Here is a 20359-nt window from a genome sequence, read left to right as displayed (position 1 = left end):
AATCAAAATATATACGAATTAAATCAGGTGATGCTGAGGGACTTAGGAAATGAGACACAAAATGTAGTAGATGAATTTCACTACTGTAGTTACGAAATAACTGATGATGGCGAAGTAGAAAGAATATGAAATGAAAGCTGGCAGAACAAGGAAATTATTCGTGAAAAAGAGGCATCTGTAGAAACGTAATATAAACTTAAATGTTAGGAAAGCTGCGGTCTGTGTTGCAGACCTGCACACATTTTTAAACTGTCAGAGAGTTTCGAAACAGAGTGTATTTTGCTCTGTTAAGATTATAGAATTCATTGTAGCACAAACGTTTTAAAAATATTTCTGAACGCCTCAAACTTTCATTTGATCAGCTGCCTCTCTGTCAAAATATATACGAGTATATGAATGCTCGTGAAGACAATGTATACATATGGCATTAAACACTTCCATGAACAAGTGCCTATGTATGAAAAGCGTATATTACAGTCTCACCGCTGTAGTGTGTTGCATCAGGTATACTGGTATATCTCCAATTACAGAAAATGCTCTGAATGAAAGCAAATTTTAGTGATACCTATTAAGGTCAAGCTAGAAACGGAGTATTGTTACCTTCACACTGTAAACCTTATCTCCCTAACACTGACCCTACTGAGATACGTAAAGCAAAACACTAGTGGACGCTGATTACGGTATCAGTAGGCGGATCTTACCATCGTTTGGAGACGCAGTGTCTAGCTCGGCCATCTGCAGCCGCATTGTGTGGTGTGCTGGCGCGGTCGCCATATCGGAGCCGTACGCGTTTGCCGCTAATGAGGCATGCCGCGCTAATTGGAGACGCCTTGTCTGCGACTTGTCTGCGCTGCGCCTTGCCACAGGTGTCCCGCCAAGGTGCAGCTGGCTGACACCGTCCACGCAGAAGTACTCGAGTAGTGGGCGGTCGTTGTTGCAGCCACCCTCTCAGTGCTAGGGTTTTCTGTAGGCGCACGAGTGAGTCGACATACCTGACTACATGCGTGGCTACAGACAAGTCTCGTCACGGAGCTGGTTTGTTTGATGTATATGCTGTGTACCTATTCAGCTCCTCTTCTCTTGTTATCAACTTATTGGTTATTATTAATTCCTGACACAATCTAGAGATCGAGACAAGCGATATTAGAATTCTCAAAAACTTTTTAAAATAATGTTTTACAAAATATTTTAATATCCAAATTCACAAATAAAACTTCATTGAAGGATGACTACTTTCATCTGTTACAACAACCATCTTCAGGTCAATTATACAGCCAAGTGCAGTGTCAGCTGGTAAAATTAAGTATGTTTGTACATCGCAATGCATTGTCATATACGAGTCTATCTCAATATAGAGTCGGCCGCTGTGACCTAGCGGTTGTAGACGCTTAAGTCGGGAACCGCGCTGCTGCTACGGTTGCACGTTCGAATCCTGCCTCGGGCATGGATGTGTGTGATGTCCTTAGGTTAGTTAGGTTTAAGTAGTTTTAAGTCTAGGGGACTGATGACCTCAGATGTTAAGTTCCAATCAATACAGTGTTGGCTATACCAGTGACAAAACGTCCATAGTTAGTACACTTTGCATACAGCATATTTACACAAATAACTTGTCAACCATAAACTTCTATGTATAGGTATGCAACCAGCTTCAGTAGTAAGTGGCCTATTCAGAGTTGCAGGCCAACCGGCTGCTGACTGGTTTTTGACGATAAGTCTTTCCACTAATTGTCAATGGTCCTCTCATATTTTCCGACAACTCAGTGATTAAAAAAGAAAGCTCAGAAGTGTTACACAGATATGGAATCGGATATAGCAATATTAGGAGAAGATGAGGATGCTATCGTTTTTGCAATGAAGACAATAAGAACCTAGGTTGTTAGCTGCCAATTTCTTTCTTATGGCAAATAGATTTTCTCATCCGCTGTGTTATCTAATTCCAGTGGTCAAATGATACTACCAAAGGTTTCAGAATCATATGATGCGATCTTAAGGTACATGGAGAGATTACCCTGAGCAGTCAAGAATCGTTCTAAAAGTTTTTCAGGAGAAAAATGATTAAATCATCAACGGGTTCGGCGTTGATCAGGTTCGTCACCATGTTATGTAACTAGTAGTCTCGTTATCTCATTTCGATCGTACAATACAACCCATGTCGACAAGGTCAACCGTAAGCGCGTATTCCCAGTACTCAGAACGCTCTCTAAATTAAGAAACTTGTGGTTCTGGAACCGCTCGCAGCACAGTTGCTGAAGTCAATAGTGGCTAAATTCTGTCCTCAGTAATCCATCAATTTCATTTTCAAAGTAGTGCCATTTCTTTACTTTTATCAAACTCACTCACATGTCTAGCGCCAACTCCAGAATACCACACTCGATGTTTGTCTAGAATAAGGATTGTCTCTGCACCAGTGTTAAACGTCACTCACTATATCTTCCCATGGTCGTTTCATTACATTCACCACTGTCTGAAGGGACTGTCGCCAAACTTGTGCGACAACAGGCACTGTAAAGAGAAAGTGGCATGAATTTCTCCATCATTACTCAAAAAATTTTTTTGAAATGCACCGCGGCTGTGACAAAACAAAGGAATTTCGATCTCTGTTTTAATTCTCAGTTTTCAAAATAGCCTAGGAAAATTGGTTGAAAAATTACATGAGGTTTAATGCAAGAACTTCAATTACTTACAGAAAAGTGGTACACGCAATTATCTAAGTGTCACGTACTAAGAAGTTGCCAGATATTAAATCACATAATGGTAAAGATCTATGCATGCACTGTAGCCCCCACAGTGTCAGAGAACGTTATCGAGGCTTGGCCTAAATAACAGCATAGAAATTTTCGAACTTAGATACTTAAGTCTTATACACTCGTTAATCAGACGGTTTTCGCAACACAGAGTCGCCTCCTGGAATTCCATGTTTTTCTAACTCATTTCATACAAATGCATGGGTTGTTCAAACATAACGGCAGCCGATTCTCAACCCCATCACTGCCCGTCTCTAATGACCACAGTGTCGAGGGGACATTCCACTTTTACGTACATGATGGCCAAATGAGGATTGGACAAATGCTCCTGAGGCACTCCACTTTATTGTTTCGTGTGACACACACACACACACACACACACACACACAAACACACACACACACACACAAACGCATTCTGAAGGAATTATCCTAATGAGATGGAAATCAGCAGGTGTGATGCTAATGTAAATAATACATTGGTCCACCTCTGGTCCTTATGCAAGCAGATATTCGGCTTGGCATTGGTTGATAGATTTGTTAGGTGTCCTCTTGCGGGATACAGTGTTAAATTCTGTCCAGTCCGAGTTATTTGGAGGGCCCTACCCATAATGATACAGACATTCTCAATTGGAGTCAACTGGGGACAGATCCGTTGGCCTTGCTGGCCTAAGCAGGGTTTGGCAAGCACGAAGACAAGCAGTAGAAATTGCGGGCGGGCAGTATCTTGCTGAAATGTAAGCCAAGGATAGCTGGCCACGAAGGACAACAAAACAGCGGATAGAATGACTTCAACGTACCGCTGTGCTGTAAGGGTGCCGCGGATGACAACCTGAGGGGTCCTGCTATGAAAAGAATTGGCGCCTCAAATCCTCATTCTCGCTTGGCGGCCGACAGTCAGGGTGACATCCGACCACTGTCTGGGTGGTCTCCAGATACGTCTTTGCTGGCCGTCGGGGCTCAGCTCGAAGCGGGACTCGTCACTGAAGACAATTCTACTCATTTAATCAGATTCTCATTTGTTCAGTTTAACTGAGGGTATATTATGATGCTGTGACCAAAACGTGTAAAGGTATATTTTTCAAAAGTAAAAAAATAAATATCGTTCAATACGAACTATTTTATTGACACAGAATTTTATTTGTGATGTTGCGATTTGCAATTTTTAAACTGACTATCGTCGTAGAAACTTAGGTAAGATTAGACGGTGGTGATACAGATCGTGCCAAAGCAGGAGATAGGTTTCAATGAATTTTAAGAAACACTCACCGCATTAACACGCTACACACATATACTGTATATTGTATCTGTAGGCATGACTGCCTTGATAACATCAGTAAGGATGCACAACAGGGTCAGTGTGTCTTGCGGGAGTGCAGGACTCTCTGCAAGCAAGTAGGTGAGTAGACAGTGGACGGTACTAGCGTGTGACAAGTTGATAATTTGAGTCAAACGGAAAGCTTGTCCGGATGGGCAAGAGGGTTAAGGCAGTCCCTCAGGTTAAGTGGGAGATTAGGGCTTCAAGTCCCGCTCCAGCACAAATTATTTCGACGCCAGATTGTGACTGGATTCGGTCTCATATTTGCAGTTTTATAATTAATTCTTTTTAGTTTTTAATTACCTTCCAAGTTAACTACTACTTCCTCATTTTGCAGGACGTCCATTTGTTCAAAGGTTCACTTACACATGAAGGGTATCCTTCCCAAGAGTTGTCAGGCGCATTTTCTCTGGTATTCGGTACATATCTGCAATTATGTTCTAAGCAAAGAAGGAAAAGCAGAAAGGTGGAAGGAGTATATAGGGGGTCTATACAAAGGCTATGTACTTGAGGACAATATTATGGAAATGGAAGAGGATGTAGATGAAGATGAAATGGGAGATATGATACTGCGTGAAGGGTTTGACAGAGCACTGAAAGACCTAAGTCAAAACAAGGCCCCGGGAGTAGACAACATTCCATTAGAACTACTGACAGCCTTGGGAGAGCCAGTCCTGACAACTCTCTACCCTCTGGTGAGCAAGAGATATGAGACAGGCGAAATTCCCTCAGTCTTCAAGAAGAATATAATAATTCCAATCCCAAAGAAATCAGGTGTTGACAGATGTGAAAATTACCGAACTATCGGTTTAATAAGTCGCAGCTGCAAAATACTAACGTGAATACTTTACAGACGAATGGAAAAACTGGTATAAGCTGACCTCGGGGAAGATCAGTTAGGATTCCGTAGAAATGTTGGAACACGTGAGGCAATACTGACCCTACGACTTATCTTAGAAGAAAGATTAAGGAAAGGCAAACCTACATTTCTAGCATTTGTAGACTTAGAGAAAGCTTTTGACAATGTTGACTGGAATACTCTCTATCAAATTCTAAAGGGGGCAGGGGTAAAATACAGGGAGCGAAAGGCTATTTACAATTTGTACAGAAAGCAGATGGCAGTTCTAAGAGTCGAGGGGTATGAAAGGGAAGCAGTAGTTGGGTGGAGTGAGACAGGGTTGTAGCCTCTCCCCGATGTTATTCAATCTGTATATTGAGCAAGCAGTAAAGGAAACAAAAGAAAAGTTCGGAGTAGGTATTAAAATTCATGGAGAAGAAGTAAAAACTTTGAGGTTCGCCGAAGATATTGTAACTCTGTCAGAGACAGCAAAGAACTTGGAAGAGCAGTTGAACGGAATGGACAGTGTCTTGAAAGGAGGGTATAAGATGAACATCAACAAAAGCAAAACGAGGATAATGGAATGTAGTCGACTTAAGTCGGGTGATGCTGAGGGAATTGGGTTAAGAAATGAGACACTTAAACTAGTAAAGGAGTTCTGCTATTTGGGGAGCAAAATAACTGATTTTGGTCGAAGTAGAGAGGATATAAAATGTAGACTGGCAATGGCAGGGAAAGCGTTTCTCAAGAAGAGAAATATGTTACCATCGAGTATTGATTTGTCAGGAAGTCGTTTCTGAAAGTATTTGTATGGAGTGTAGCCATGTATGGAAGTGAAACATGGAGATAAATAGTTTGGACAAGAAGAGAACAGAAGCTTTCGAAATGTGGTGCTACAGAAGAATGCTGAACATTAGAAGGATAGATCACATAACTAATGACGATGTATTGAATAGAATTGGGGGGAAGAGGAGCTTGTGGCACAACTTGACTAGAAGAAGGGATCGGTTGGTAGGACATGTTCTGAGGCATCAAGGGATCACCAATTTAGTACTGGAGGGCAGCGCGGAGGGTAAAAATCGTAGAGGGAGATTGGTTCAAATGGCTCTGAGCACTATGGGACTTAACATCTATGGTCATCAGTCCCTTAGAACTTAGAACTACTTAAACTTAACTAACCTAACGACATCACATAACACCCAGTCATCACGAGGCAGAGAAAATCCCCGACCCCGCCGGGAATCGAACACGGGAATCCGGGCGTGGGAAGCGAGAACGCTACCGCACGACCACGAGCTGCGGACGCGTAGAGGTAGACCAAGAGATGAATACACTAAGCAGATTCAGAAGGATGTAGGCTGCAGTAGGTACTGGGAGATGAAGAAGCTTGCACAGGATGGAGTAGCATGGAGAGCTGCATCAAACCAGTCTCAGGACTGAAGACCACAACAACAACAACAACAACATTGTGTAACTGGTGTCAACCCAGACATATACTATTCATTACATCTATGACGTGACACCCAGTGTTGACGGAAAGCGACGGTTTGTTTTCCGTTACAAAAAATGTGTTTATGAGCTTGGACGCACTGGTTGCTGCCAACATGCAACAGGTCTGCGCAGTAGCTGCTGAGTACTGGTCATTCTTTGCGTTTTACTGTCCGTTAATGCGCATCGATAAAACAAATATCGCACTAGACGAGTCTCGGAGGCTGTGTCTAATGGTCACGTAAAATTCCGTTTTCAAAAACTTTTTGTTTTCAAAGACACTTTCCGTTGAGACTGGGAGTCGCATGAAAGACTTGCTGAACAGTACTTTTTCGGGCTAACTTCAGATACACTTTTCAAAAACGAAATTGCAATATATTTGCCGAAATAGACTGAAAATGCACGTGACGATCCTTGGGAGGGAAAATCTATATATTAAAAAGGATACATCTGTATGACCATAATTAATACGACTAGGCAGGAATTGATGTTATCTACTAAGTTTAATCAAATACCCTTCAGACGAGAGTTCTATTAGTCAGTACGCTTGCAACAGACCTAGAGTCGAAGCTGAGATTCTGCTTCAAGATACAACTTGACAAGCCGCCGCTAACGCTATTTGTGGCTTTCCTGTTGGCTGCCCTGGAAATTCCTAGCAGTGCATAAAGTACGCTGATTCATCACCGCTACGGTGGCATGCAGCGCAGTAAGTTTTCTACGAAATCTCGATACCGCTGATGTAGGATCCGAGTAGTAGTTCCAGCCTCGACCGCAGTGCGGTACTCGACGTAAGGAACGTAACCTCAGCTGAGGCAGAACAAGGATAACAATCTACACGCTACGGTGATTAGTGTAGAAGGACAAGACCAGTCAGAGGTTGTTTCACTTAACTCACGTCAAGTTAATATAAATGAGTAAAAAATGCTAGCGACACGAACTCGATTTCATTCTCCCGGGAACTGAAGTTAACATGTATATTGACTTAATACGGTTAGATATGTATCAAGTATTACTTGAGGTACTCAATTAGAAAAGTGTAAACGACAAGTAGGGGTACTAAACTGCATGTTATTGCACAGGAAAGAAGACCAGACAAAAATGTATCATATATCAAGGGAAATAAAGACATTATCAGCAACTGGCCGTTGAAATACGTCAATGGGGAAAGCTGATAATCTGTGGCGGACAGGGACTTGGACCCGGATATTTCCGTTTCTTGCCAGCGCTCGCCTTGACCGACCCGGCCATCCGGATACGGTCCCCGACCGATTCAAACAACTGACGTAGTGCCCCTGCCCATTACCTTCATTATTCCTAGCGTTTCGCTGATTCCCGTAAGGGTTGAAAGCGTAGTGTGAATCTGGACTGAAATGATAAATGGGCCCCCTCACCCTATTTATACATATATCAAATCATGTACATTACGTCTCCTAAGCAAATAATAGTCAGTTTATATAAGTCTAGTCAAAATTTTAAGAAACAGTAACCTTTCTTAGACTATAATGTTCTGCTGATATCGACAGCACAAGGGAACATTAGCTTAGATGTAACAGCAGGCACGAGACGCCTTGACTTGACTCAATAATACGCCCCCGTATTCCCTTGAAATAACCTTGGGGATGCCACGGGAAACCTAAGTCGGGGTATGGCACCACAAGCAAACTAACTGTCTTAACCATTACGCCTACACACTTAGTATATACGCTGAAGAGTCAAGGAAACTGCTACACCTGCCTAATATCGTGTACGGCCCCCGCGAACACGCAGAAGTGCCGCAACACAACGTGGCATGGACTCAACTAACGTCGGAAGTGGTGCTGGAGGGAACTAACATCATGAATCCTGCGGGGCTATCCATAAATCGGTAAGAATACGAGGCGGTAGAGATATCTTCTGAACAGCACTTTACAAGGCATCCCAGATATGCTCAATAATGTTCATGTCTGGGGAGTTTGGTGTCCAGCAGGAGTATTTAAACTCAGGAGTGTTCCTGGAGCCACTCTGTAGCAATTCTGGAGTTGTAGGGTGTCACAAGTCCGTCGGAATGCACCACGGACGTGAATGGATGCAGGTGATCAGACAGGACGCTTACGTACGTGTCACCTGTCAGAGTCGTACAGTCTCCACCAGCTTGAACAGTCACCTGCTGACATGCAGGATCCATGGATTCATGAGTTTGTGTCCATACCCGTACACGTCCATCCGCTCGATACGATTTGAAGCTCGTCCGACCAGGCAACATGTTTCCAGTCATCAACAGTCTAGTCTTGATGTTGACGGGTCCAGGCGAGGCGTAAAGCTTTGTGTCGTGCAGTCATCAAGGGTACACGAGTGGGCCTTCGGCTCCGAAAGCCTATATCGATGATGTTTCGTTAAATGGTTCGCAGGCTAACACCTGATGGTCCAGCATTGAAGTCTGCAGAAATTTACGGAAGAGTTGAACTTCTGTCGTCGTTGGCCCCGTTCTTAAAGGATCCCTTTCCGGCAGCAGCGATGTCGCAGATCTAATGTTTTACTGGATTCCAGATATTCACGGTACACTAGTGAAATAGTCGTACGGGAAAATCCCCAATTCATCGCTACCTCGGAGAAGCTTGCGAGGTGCCGGGGCTAGCAGTGTATTTATCACTAAGTTCTACTAGAATCCACATATGTAAATCATGCTCTAAGCCCCCCCTATTCTAACTCCGACTTTTGCTGTTGCACAAGGATAAAAGAAATACGCGAACTGACTCTAATCAACCCTGCTAGTGGAGTAGAAGAGAGTTTGGCACCTGCAATAATTTAATTTGATAAATAAGTTAAATAAACCAAGGTTTCATTAGCATAGTGAGGAATGATAGAGTTGCTCTATCGATTAACAGAATGAAAGTTCTGTCCAAAATAACAATATGATTTATTAAGATTAAACACAGAATAGTAAAAGAAATACAGGAAATATTTATAAAACATCAAATTGGCTAAAATTGGAGATTCATACAAACACTATAAAGGTGAAGTTGTCCCTAACTTAGATCGTGAGGTTTAAGACGAAGTGGTTTGTGGAGCCAATTCCTTTCCACTCAAATCTCAAGAGAGACACCCAGCTAACCCAACAGTAATTGCTGCTACTCGAAACAGAACAAAGTTAGAAAAGGATGAACAGGCGCGCTCTGCTGAGCTCTGATTGTCACCTAGGAAAATCCCTATCTGCCGGTGCTGCGGACGTACATTACCAAACGGTCTTCTTATCTCCCAGAACACGATCTGGCGTACCGCAGGCGAGGGCTGGTTGCTTCGACGTCCTCGACCGAAAGGCGACTGCCGACCCTCTAGAGCACCCGTACGGGCCGAACACAGAACATTCCCGCCCCCACGACAGTGGCCGTGGTTAAACGTTCCAATCAGCAACCCTAAAACCGGCGGAAATTCCACTCCATTGCCGGAGCACTACCATTCCACCAATGGAGATTCTTGGCGCCAATTTCTGTGCTGATTTTGCTACGTCACGGCGCTATGCCCCGAGCAAAACAATCACCGTTACTATTTTGCAGAAAGTGCGGGAATTTTCCCGCCACAACTGCCTGGGTACACAAGTCATTCCCACGCCTCGCTGGTAGCCCGCCAGAAAGTGTTTTCGCTAAGTTTCTCCGAAGTAACGGAACCTCTAGCCCAGCCGCTACTTCACACCCCAGCGGGCGTGTCTCTTGACAATGTCGGCGTCTGCAAAGCATTCACTCGACTGCCTCACACACGTCGGCTTAACCCGCCTGTCACCGGACCACTCGGGTGACGAGAGACGCTGCGTGGGAAGTTCACGTGTGAAGGAATAGCAACTTCCCACCGCATGCAGTTAGAGAGGAGAATCGTAAGATAGAAATATGAGAGGGGGCTCATGCCACCTCTCATTGCCCCTACGCCATTTTAGATTGTAATTGGTGAGCGGTTGGCTCACTTAGGAGCAAGGTGGTGAGTCAATCGCCCAAGAACAATCTTAAAAACTGACTCCACATGCCGCACTCTATAAAAAAAAGCACTGCAACTGAAAAATGCAGCTCATAGAGGGAGGATTATTTATGATGTAGCCAACTTCACCTTCTTAATATGGAACACTAACACTCACATCACACATCCATACCCAGGGAGCCCCTTCCAAACACCGATTCACACAGACATTCACGCTCTAAATATGGCCCGGGCATCTGAGCCAAATATGGAGCAGTTTATTCTTTACAATCAGAGTTGGAGTGCTCCGCAATTAAATGCCCAAGATGTTACAACAATTTTAATCATTAAACTAACCTGAACTCACTCACACATGATACTATTTAAGTTAACAATCTCTTTGTGAGCATTCAGAATCTAGTTACAACCTCCGATTCATTCTGTCTCCCTGCAGCAAGAATAACCTTTACAAAATGTTCCCTGAACTGATGGTCCATTCACAATGACAGTGGTGGTATCTGCTTCAGTTTATGGGGACTTCAGGCACACTGTTCGCATACACACAACAATAAATACAAAATACAAAAAAAAACATGATGTGGAGAACAATACAGTAATTTGTAATAAGAATTACAGTGTAAAAACACAAACACATACAAGGTATAACATACATTACAAAACCAACATTAGAGAAAGAAATTTAAGAAAGAAAAGAAAAAAAAACAAGGTTCATGGGGCATCAAGCTGTGCGTGCACATTGCACAATGTTCACGACTGTGCTGAGAATGAGGCACTAAATCACATTGTTAGAAATATCCGTGGCACTTCACTAATTCTACAGTACTGACATCACATTAGGCTAAACGTCGGGTGTAGTTGCTACGTTGTGGCAACAGCAATAGGGAGTTCTGGAGTGTCTGCAGTACGTTGTTGAGATTGTAGTCAGACCCACGCATATGATCACGGCAGTACGGTAGGAAGACACAGTGATAGGCTCTCCTCACGTCGATTAATTGTCTCTGAGATCTCCTTGTTGGGATACATCACTAGTCTAGGTCTCTTCTCTCGCTGGACAGAACTTTACGTTTCCCAATATTGCAGTTCGACGAGGGATGATGGCACGTGGAGTGACTCCACAAGTGTGTGAGGTCATCCATACAGGATCGAACTAGGAGCGACTATTGTTAAAACTGCTCTCTAATAGAGAGGAGAAGTAAGAAATGAAACCATACATTTGTTAGTGTGGCACGATACTGCTTTGTGTATGCAGATCGGCCAATGCTAGTGAGTTGTAAAAACCCAAACAGGTGAGTATAGAGCGTCCCTTTCTGTCCTGAGGCACATGAGGCGCAGGTTCTGACACGATATGTGATCTTCTTCGTGTACTCACGACAACGCGGTCTGCCGCAGGGAATCCCTCCAAGCGGCTGCCGCGTCCGGAGAGCTAGCAGGCTGTCAGGTGTCAGGGTCAACGGCCAGCCCCACTTTCGCTTGTGGCCCGGCGAGGGTCCCACGTGATCCCTCAGGTAGGCGGCCGGGTGACTGTCAGCCTGTAGAACCGGATGCTCTCGCCCTTCACGTCAGGTGGGGTGCTGACGCTCTTTTCTTGCAGGTAGCCGTAGACCTCTTGTTCCCGCTCCGGCCGGCCTCCGCATTGCCACGATCCCCATCATCTGCACAATTCTTACAAAAATCTTATGCCTAACTTTTTCCCATGACCTTCTATGTTATAATAAATTTACATAATGAAACATTGATGGTCTGTCATTTCAGACACTCCTATTTTACTTTTATAGTTATTAATCTATGGCAATCATTATAACATCTAATCTAGACATGGAAATAATTTATTTTGATATATGTGTAGAGACCGATCTCAGTACGTACATGGTGTGTGATAACTGATGCTTTGTAATGGATGAACAACTAAATGTGCGGGCCCGCACTAATATTACTATTAATTATATAGATCGACAGTAGACATGCTCAAGAATTAACTACCATTAGCCAACGATCTACATTCTATGTCCTTTAATTCAATTATGTTGTTATGCAGGTCTAAGTTTTACTGTGCTATAAAGAACATGCAACTATTGTACGTTCGAACATGCAACTATTGTACGTTCGCTCGCCGGTCGTCCCTCCATCTCGGGTCTGTGGTTTCATGACCTGAAAAATAACATCCCAACAGGCGCGCGCCAAACACAACACTTGTGGTAGAAAACCCCCACAATATTAATCTAGTTATTGTAAAAATCCTAAAGTTTAATTTATCCTAGAATATGGTACTCTATTATTATTATTATTACTTTTTTTTTATACAATACTCTTACATAATTCCTGTTACGTTGAGATGTCTCGCTGCTCGCCGCTATTGACGACAGTGATGTGCGCGCCGTACGACATGGCCTCCGAGTTCTCACTACGCCTCACTGAAACTCCAGAGACTGGGTTAGCCATGGCTATACACGACAATAAATTTATAGTTGCAACTTCCTTCTCTATCTGATGCGGTTTTCGGGATCAAAGCATACCTTTCCAGAAGCAATGTAATATGACCAAGCCAGGGGTGGTTCCTGTTGAGGATTCAGTCGCCCAACACACGCCAGCTATACAGTATGTCACGAATATCCAAGTATAAGTCCCTGGTTATTCATCTGTGACAGTCACGAGCAGCACGCTAAATCCCCAACCAGCACATTGGCATGGTAGGCTTTATGCTCGCATTTCTCTCGTCTAGGGCACCATTGGAGTCAAACGCTCACAGGATCACCCCGACTTGCAAGACAACGATGCTGGCGCAGCTCTGCAAAAAAAACTATACTGCCCATATTCATCCTCGAAATCACGCTATATACCACAATCTTGCCGTGCACTGACGCGTGCCTGCAAGCATTGGTATGAACGTTTCACGAACTGGTTGTGGCCGCTATTGAGCGTATCACGACTTCTCAGAACGCTTCTAAGAGCACGTTCTTGTATGCGCCCGTTTGTGCGACGTCTCGTCACTCATCTTTATCCCTTAACATGGACACCAGATAGGAAAGGACAAAAACATTGCTCATGGAAAGGTAGTCCCTCTTATCGCAACGACAGATGAGATCCCGAACATAAACAAAAAGAGGATAGCAGCAGTAAATTCTTATGCAAGACAACGCAGCGTGTTAATACTTTAACAATCTTAATCTATTAATGCAACGATTATTGTTCCCCGAAGAAAGGTTCATATATTTGCCTATTCTACTATGTACACCACTTAAACTACTATTATTCCACAAACTTCTTTGTGTGAGAGATGTGGTGGAGTCCTATGGACTAGCGCCAATCCCTTGTCAGACTCCCCCTCCTCTGACGTGCCTTAGGATTTGCAGGTCTAATTTCAACCTCCTGGTTCTCCTGTGGTCCTTGATTTCGCTCTCTCCAGTTACGGTCGCTTCGCCGTTCGTTATTCCCCCTGTCCCAGATTCCTTGTCTAGATTGACCCTGTTCCCTGACGTTCTGGTTTCCGTGTCTCTGGTTTCCATAATCTTGAATTGCGTAACCTTGATTTCCGTAACCCTGGTTTCCTAACTGACGAGCGCGATTATGCGATCTGTTGTCGTCTGCCCTTGCTGGCCCGTGGTATTTGTTATTTTGCGCCTTATTCCTGTCCTTTGCGTCTTGTTTATCGAAGACTACTTCGAGTTCGCGCAATAGACTCTTGAATGCTTCGATGTCAGATCCACACTTGCCGACAAGTGTCTGTTGATACCTAACAGGCAATTTGGAAAAACAAAATTTGATGATTTCTCCCTTGCTATATGGACTATCTAAAAACTGATTCTTCTTGAGTAAATCATCAAAAAATTTGGTTGCGCTCTTATGCCCGGACACTTCCAGTTCAGGACAAAATATTATTTCGTCTTTAATCCTGTCTTGCGTTTCATTTGACCAGTAGATCCCCAGGAACGCATCAACAAATTCCTGATAAGTCTGACACGTCGCTGCCACACCCCGCATCTTTTCCGCGGCTTGGCCTTCGATGTTTCCACACATGAATTCTAATTTTGCCAGGGTTGGCCATGATGATGGTAATGAATTTGAAAACTGCATCACCCAGCTCTTGGGATGCATCGACCCTCCATTATCTCTGAACTTTTGGAATTTTAGTATCGACAGGAAGTGATTGTGATCAAAATCCTGTCCGATCCTCGCACTGGTGTTGTCACTCGTTTCCGATACTTGCACGTCTGCTGAGTGTCCTGATCTGCCTTGCTGATAACTGTGATGTGCTACCTCTGTATCACAGTGGCAGTGGCACTCAGAATTCACTCTCCTAAGTGGGCTACAATTATTGGAGCTATTACTAGGTGTTTCTGCGTGTGCATTGTTAGTTCCGCACTCTGTCACTGGGCTAGAGCACGGTGGGCTTTTCCTCGGAGACACAATTCTGTGTACTCCATCATTGGTATCCGAACGCGCAGTGCTCGTGTGCCCGTTTCGCTCTAGTTTCGCTATCCGACTCTCTACTTCTTTCATTCGTTTCGTGATGTTGGTAACCGCAATATTACCTTGGGTTTTTAAGAACGCTAGGGATTTTGAGTGGGCTTGTGTCGCACGTCGCAAGCGACCTACAAGTTGAGAAGTTACTTTTGCGATTTTCATTGCCCCTGTTGCTGCCGTTTGGGCTAGGCCTGCTACTTTTTGTGCTACCATTGACAATTGTTTTGCTTCTCCACATTCTTTCTTTATTGTTAGTAATTCCCCACGAATTTCCCCTATATGCGAAATTATAGTCTGAGTGTCCTTACGCTGTTTCTCATCTTCTTCTTTCATTGATCGTAGCAAGCTCAGTATTGGGTTAATGTCATCTTTGTGATCCTCGTCACACATGGGCGATGTAACTCTGGACACCTGGGCACTAGAGCTCTGACGTGACCGAGCTGGTCCCTGTCTGCTCTCGTTCGTTTGATTATAAACTTCTGCTGCCGTCTCGACCTGTGTGCCTGTCTCTGTTTCATCCTCTACCTCACCATCATAATCACGGTCGCGACGTTGCTCTAAGATCGCGTCCAAATCACCGTCCTCATCAATGACCCTGTCGTCCTGTCCTGCTAAAAATGTGCCCATCTCACCTCTGAACCTATCCCCGTCAGTAACGTGCCGCTTATCCATTGTAGTATCCACTTTTGTTTTAGCTTCGCTCACTAATAGTCGTGCCTTACTTCTCGTGATCATTCATGAGAAACAAAATTTATCTAATATACACAGTAAAAATAATCTACTCCCTGTATTTTTACACATAGACATAAAATTTCAACAACGCTGTTCCAACGCTGTAATCACAAACGCAATTTGATGTGGTACAGAAACCGCACACAAATCCGACAAAGTGCGATGTGGTACGGACACCACATCAACGAAACACAAAAACAATGAACAAACAAAAATATACACACTGAAAATAATAACTGTAACCATGCGCCGCTACTTAAAACTAAACGCGGAACTACCAGAAAAAAACTTGGGTATTAATCAATAAAAAAAATAGAGAAAAAAAATTTGAATATTCGTACTAAGAATACTGTTTGTTAATCAGTGATTCTCAGGAAAGATCCGAGGCTAAGGGTCGCCATATTATGCGAGGTGCCGGGGCTAGCAGTGTATTTATCACTAAGTTCTACTAGAATCCACATATGTAAATCATGCTCTAAGCCCCCCCTATTCTAACTCCGACTTTTGCTGTTGCACAAGGATAAAAGAAATACGCGAACTGACTCTAATCAACCCTGCTAGTGGAGTAGAAGAGAGTTTGGCACCTGCAATAATTTAATTTGATAAATAAGTTAAATAAACCAAGGTTTCATTAGCATAGTGAGGAATGATAGAGTTGCTCTATCGATTAACAGAATGAAAGTTCTGTCCAAAATAACAATATGATTTATTAAGATTAAACACAGAATAGTAAAAGAAATACAGGAAATATTTATAAAACATCAAATTGGCTAAAATTGGAGATTCATACAAACACTATAAAGGTGAAGTTGTCCCTAACTTAGATCGTGAGGTTTAAGACGAAGTGGTTTGTGGAGCCAATTCCTTTCCACTCAAATCTCAAGAGAGACACCCAGCTAACCCAACAGTAATTGCTGCTACTCGAAACAGAACAAAGTTAGAAAAGGATGAACAGGCGCGCTCTGCTGAGCTCTGATTGTCACCTAGGAAAATCCCTATCTGCCGGTGCTGCGGACGTACATTACCAAACGGTCTTCTTATCTCCCAGAACACGATCTGGCGTACCGCAGGCGAGGGCTGGTTGCTTCGACGTCCTCGACCGAAAGGCGACTGCCGACCCTCTAGAGCACCCGTACGGGCCGAACACAGAACATTCCCGCCCCCACGACAGTGGCCGTGGTTAAACGTTCCAATCAGCAACCCTAAAACCGGCGGAAATTCCACTCCATTGCCGGAGCACTACCATTCCACCAATGGAGATTCTTGGCGCCAATTTCTGTGCTGATTTTGCTACGTCACGGCGCTATGCCCTGAGCAAAACAATCACCGTTACTATTTTGCAGAAAGTGCGGGAATTTTCCCGCCACAACTGCCTGGGTACACAAGTCATTCCCACGCCTCGCTGGTAGCCCGCCAGAAAGTGTTTTCGCTAAGTTTCTCCGAAGTAACGGAACCTCTAGCCCAGCCGCTACTTCACACCCCAGCGGGCGTGTCTCTTGACAATGTCGGCGTCTGCAAAGCATTCACTCGACTGCCTCACACACGTCGGCTTAACCCGCCTGTCACCGGACCACCCGGGTGACGAGAGACGCTGCGTGGGAAGTTCGCGTGTGAAGGAATAGCAACTTCCCACCGCATGCAGTTAGAGAGGAGAATCGTAAGATAGAAATATGAGAGGGGGCTCATGCCACCTCTCAAGCTATGTCCCACCGCTTGTGCGTCAATTATAACACCACATTCTAACTCACTTAAATCTTTATAACCTACCATTGCAGCATCAATAACCGATTTAACTGCGCCAGACACATGTTGTCTTATTTAGGCGATGCCGACCACAGCGCCGTATTCTGCCTGTTTACATATCTCTGTATTTCAAATGGTTCAAATGGCTCTGAGCACTATGGGACTTAACATCTGTGGTCATCAGTCCCATAGAACTTAGAACTACTCAAACCTAACTAACCTAAGGACATCACACACATCCATGCCCGAGGCAGGATTAGAACCTGCGACCGTAGCAGTCTATCTCTTTATTTGAATGAGCGTACCTATATCACTTTCTTTGCCGCTTCAGTGTATGTTTATCGAATAAAATGTTAGTCATTCCCTTAAAAGAGAGCTCTAGTCTCTCTGGAACGCTGTGGGTTTTCTAGAATTGCTACCAGGCACTTTCTGCTTTTAACCAGCCCATGCATACCTGTTAGCCAGACAGGCAAGCTGTCGCACTTTATCAGCAGAACAGGCAGGCTGCTTTACTCCCATCCAGGCCAACCTGTGGCCAGCCCAAGCAGGCTACAGGAGTCCTGCATGCCTGCCTGCCTGCCTACCCGTCTTCCCGCTGTGTTACGTTACGTAGAAGTTTATTCTATACGTTTTCACTGTAGTGGTTTGAGTAGGGTTCCGAAGTTACTGAAAATACCCGAAGGTTCCAAGATAAGGCTCAATGAAATATAAATTCGTTTTGGGTCACTGTTGGACAGAAAATGGTTGATTTTGTGTGCCGGCCGCGGTGGTCTCGCGGTTCTAGGCGCGCAGTCCGGAACCGCGCGACTGCTACGGTCGCAGGTTCGAATCCTGCCTCGGGCATGGATGTGTGTGATGTCCTTAGGTTAGTTAGGTTTAACTAGTTCTAAGTTCTAGGGGACTGATGACCTGAGAAGTTGAGTCCCATAGTGCTCAGAGCCATTTGAACCATTTGGTGGATTTTGTTTACCCTTTATTCCTTTTCAGGGTACTTATTAATTTATTTTGATTCGAACTGTTTCCTCTGCAACTTCACCCTCTTTCGACTAATAATGGCTATAATCAATTCGAAAAATCGTCAGGTTACTTGTAATAATGTTTCCTGTAGTACTGAGAACCATCACTGAAAGTCAGGATCGTTTCCACCTTCGGACGTGAAGATGTCTATTATTCTGCAACTCCAACTAAAATACGTTTTTGGAAGTCTAGCTTCTGTAACGTTAGTGTGGTCCAACCAAATATGACCGAAGTTATACCAATTTTAATTACTTTTACCAGGATAGATATTGCGGGTTCTTTGAGGTCATTCTAAGTGGTCAATATAGTTCAATCTAAATTCCCCAAATGCATTTAAGCAAACGGGAAGTTCGTTTTGCTAATTATGTTGATCTAAAAAGTACATATCTGAAAGGAGAAGCTTTTCTTTCATACTATACATTACTGGCACTCCGTTGCATACCACCCGAATCTGATGTTTAATATCCACGGCCCAAATTTTTTTCCTTATTTCAGTCAACGTTTGTCTTAAATTTCGAAAGATTATATATACAGTAGATATATGGCCCTTTAAGTCCTTGGAACACATTTCCACCCACTTTTCACCCACTAAGTCTTTGTCCACTTTCAAAATATGTATGGAGTGAGAAAACGGCTGTTCAAATTACAAACACGTCGTTAATATTCGAGCTTTCCGAAAGAGCGTTTGGTAACCTTTCAAACAATTTTCACTGCAAGAGATCAACCGATTTATTTGAACCCGCATCATAAACACAGGATATCTCTTCTTCTACTGCATATGAGGTCTGTTTCGTGACTGGTATGTATTCCCCATTCCTTATTTCTCATCAGTCCCATTTAAGTTTGGTTTGTGCATTTTGCTGCTCTCGCCGTTATGATGAATGAGATGCAAATAAAATTCCTATACAGACATACACTTCGCTAGTCACGCTGGACTGACAGCGTAACCCGTTGTCATGTGTAGCGGAATGAGCGAGTCCCATGAAACATACCAGGCTACTTACCGGGTTAACGGAAATCTAGTCGGCCTGCTTTAAATACTGTGCTTCATTACAAACGTACTCTTGTGTCTCCTTTGCGACAGGTTGACCTGCTTTAATGGTTGAGACTGAGGTAGGGACGGGCAAGCTGAAGGAGAATTTTTACACCCCTGGTGGCTCTCCACCTCTGACCAAACTAATGATGCGGAAGTGGTATGTGTTCCAGGAGGAGGAGGAGGAGGAGGAGGATATTGGTGTTTAACGTCCCGTCGACAACGAGGTCATTAGAGACGGAGCACAAACTCGAATTAGGGAAGGATGGGGAAGGAAGTCGGCCGTGCCCTTACAAAGGAACCATCCCGGCAATTGCCTGGAGTGATTTAGGGAAATCACGGAAAACCTAAATCAGGATGGCCGGACGCGGGATTGAACCGTCGTCCTCCCGAATGCGAGTCCAGTGTCCTACCACTGCGCCACCTCGCTCGGTCTGGTATGTGTTCCAGTCGGTCGTGCGTAGAGGGTGTAGTTTAGAGTTCAGGCCAAGGTGGTCCTCTGATTTATTTTTTGTGGGGAGGGGGGTTTCGTAAAAAGATTTGGCCCACTCATTCAGGTTACCGTGAACATGAACCAGGAAGTTTATTTCAACATTCTCGGTGACTAAGTGACAGATTACTTCATGGTCAGACAGAGAGGCGTACCCAAAAGCAGATGTAGACTCAGACCACAATGTATCAGCGCTAAAGAATAGGCTGAAGTTTAAGACATTAGCCAGGAAGAATCAATACGCAAAGAAGTGGGATCTGGAATTACAAAGGAATGACAAGATATGCCTGAAGTTTTGTAAAGCTATAGATACAATAACAAGGAATAGCTCAGTTGGTAGTACAGTTGAAGAGGAATGGGCATCTCTAAAAAGGGCCATTACAGAAGCTGGAAAGAAAACATAGGTACAAAGAAGATAACTGCGAAGAGAACTTGGTAACGGAAGAAGTACTTCAGCTGATCGATGAAAGAATAAGTACAAAAATGATCGAGGAAATGAAGGAATACAGAAATACAAGTCTCTGAGGAATGAAATAAATAGGAAGAGAGGG

The sequence above is a fragment of the Schistocerca nitens genome, chromosome 6 (assembly GCF_023898315.1).
Source record: "Schistocerca nitens isolate TAMUIC-IGC-003100 chromosome 6, iqSchNite1.1, whole genome shotgun sequence".
In the NCBI taxonomy this organism is placed as follows: domain Eukaryota; kingdom Metazoa; phylum Arthropoda; class Insecta; order Orthoptera; family Acrididae; genus Schistocerca; species Schistocerca nitens.
Note: the sequence above shows the minus strand (reverse complement) of the source record.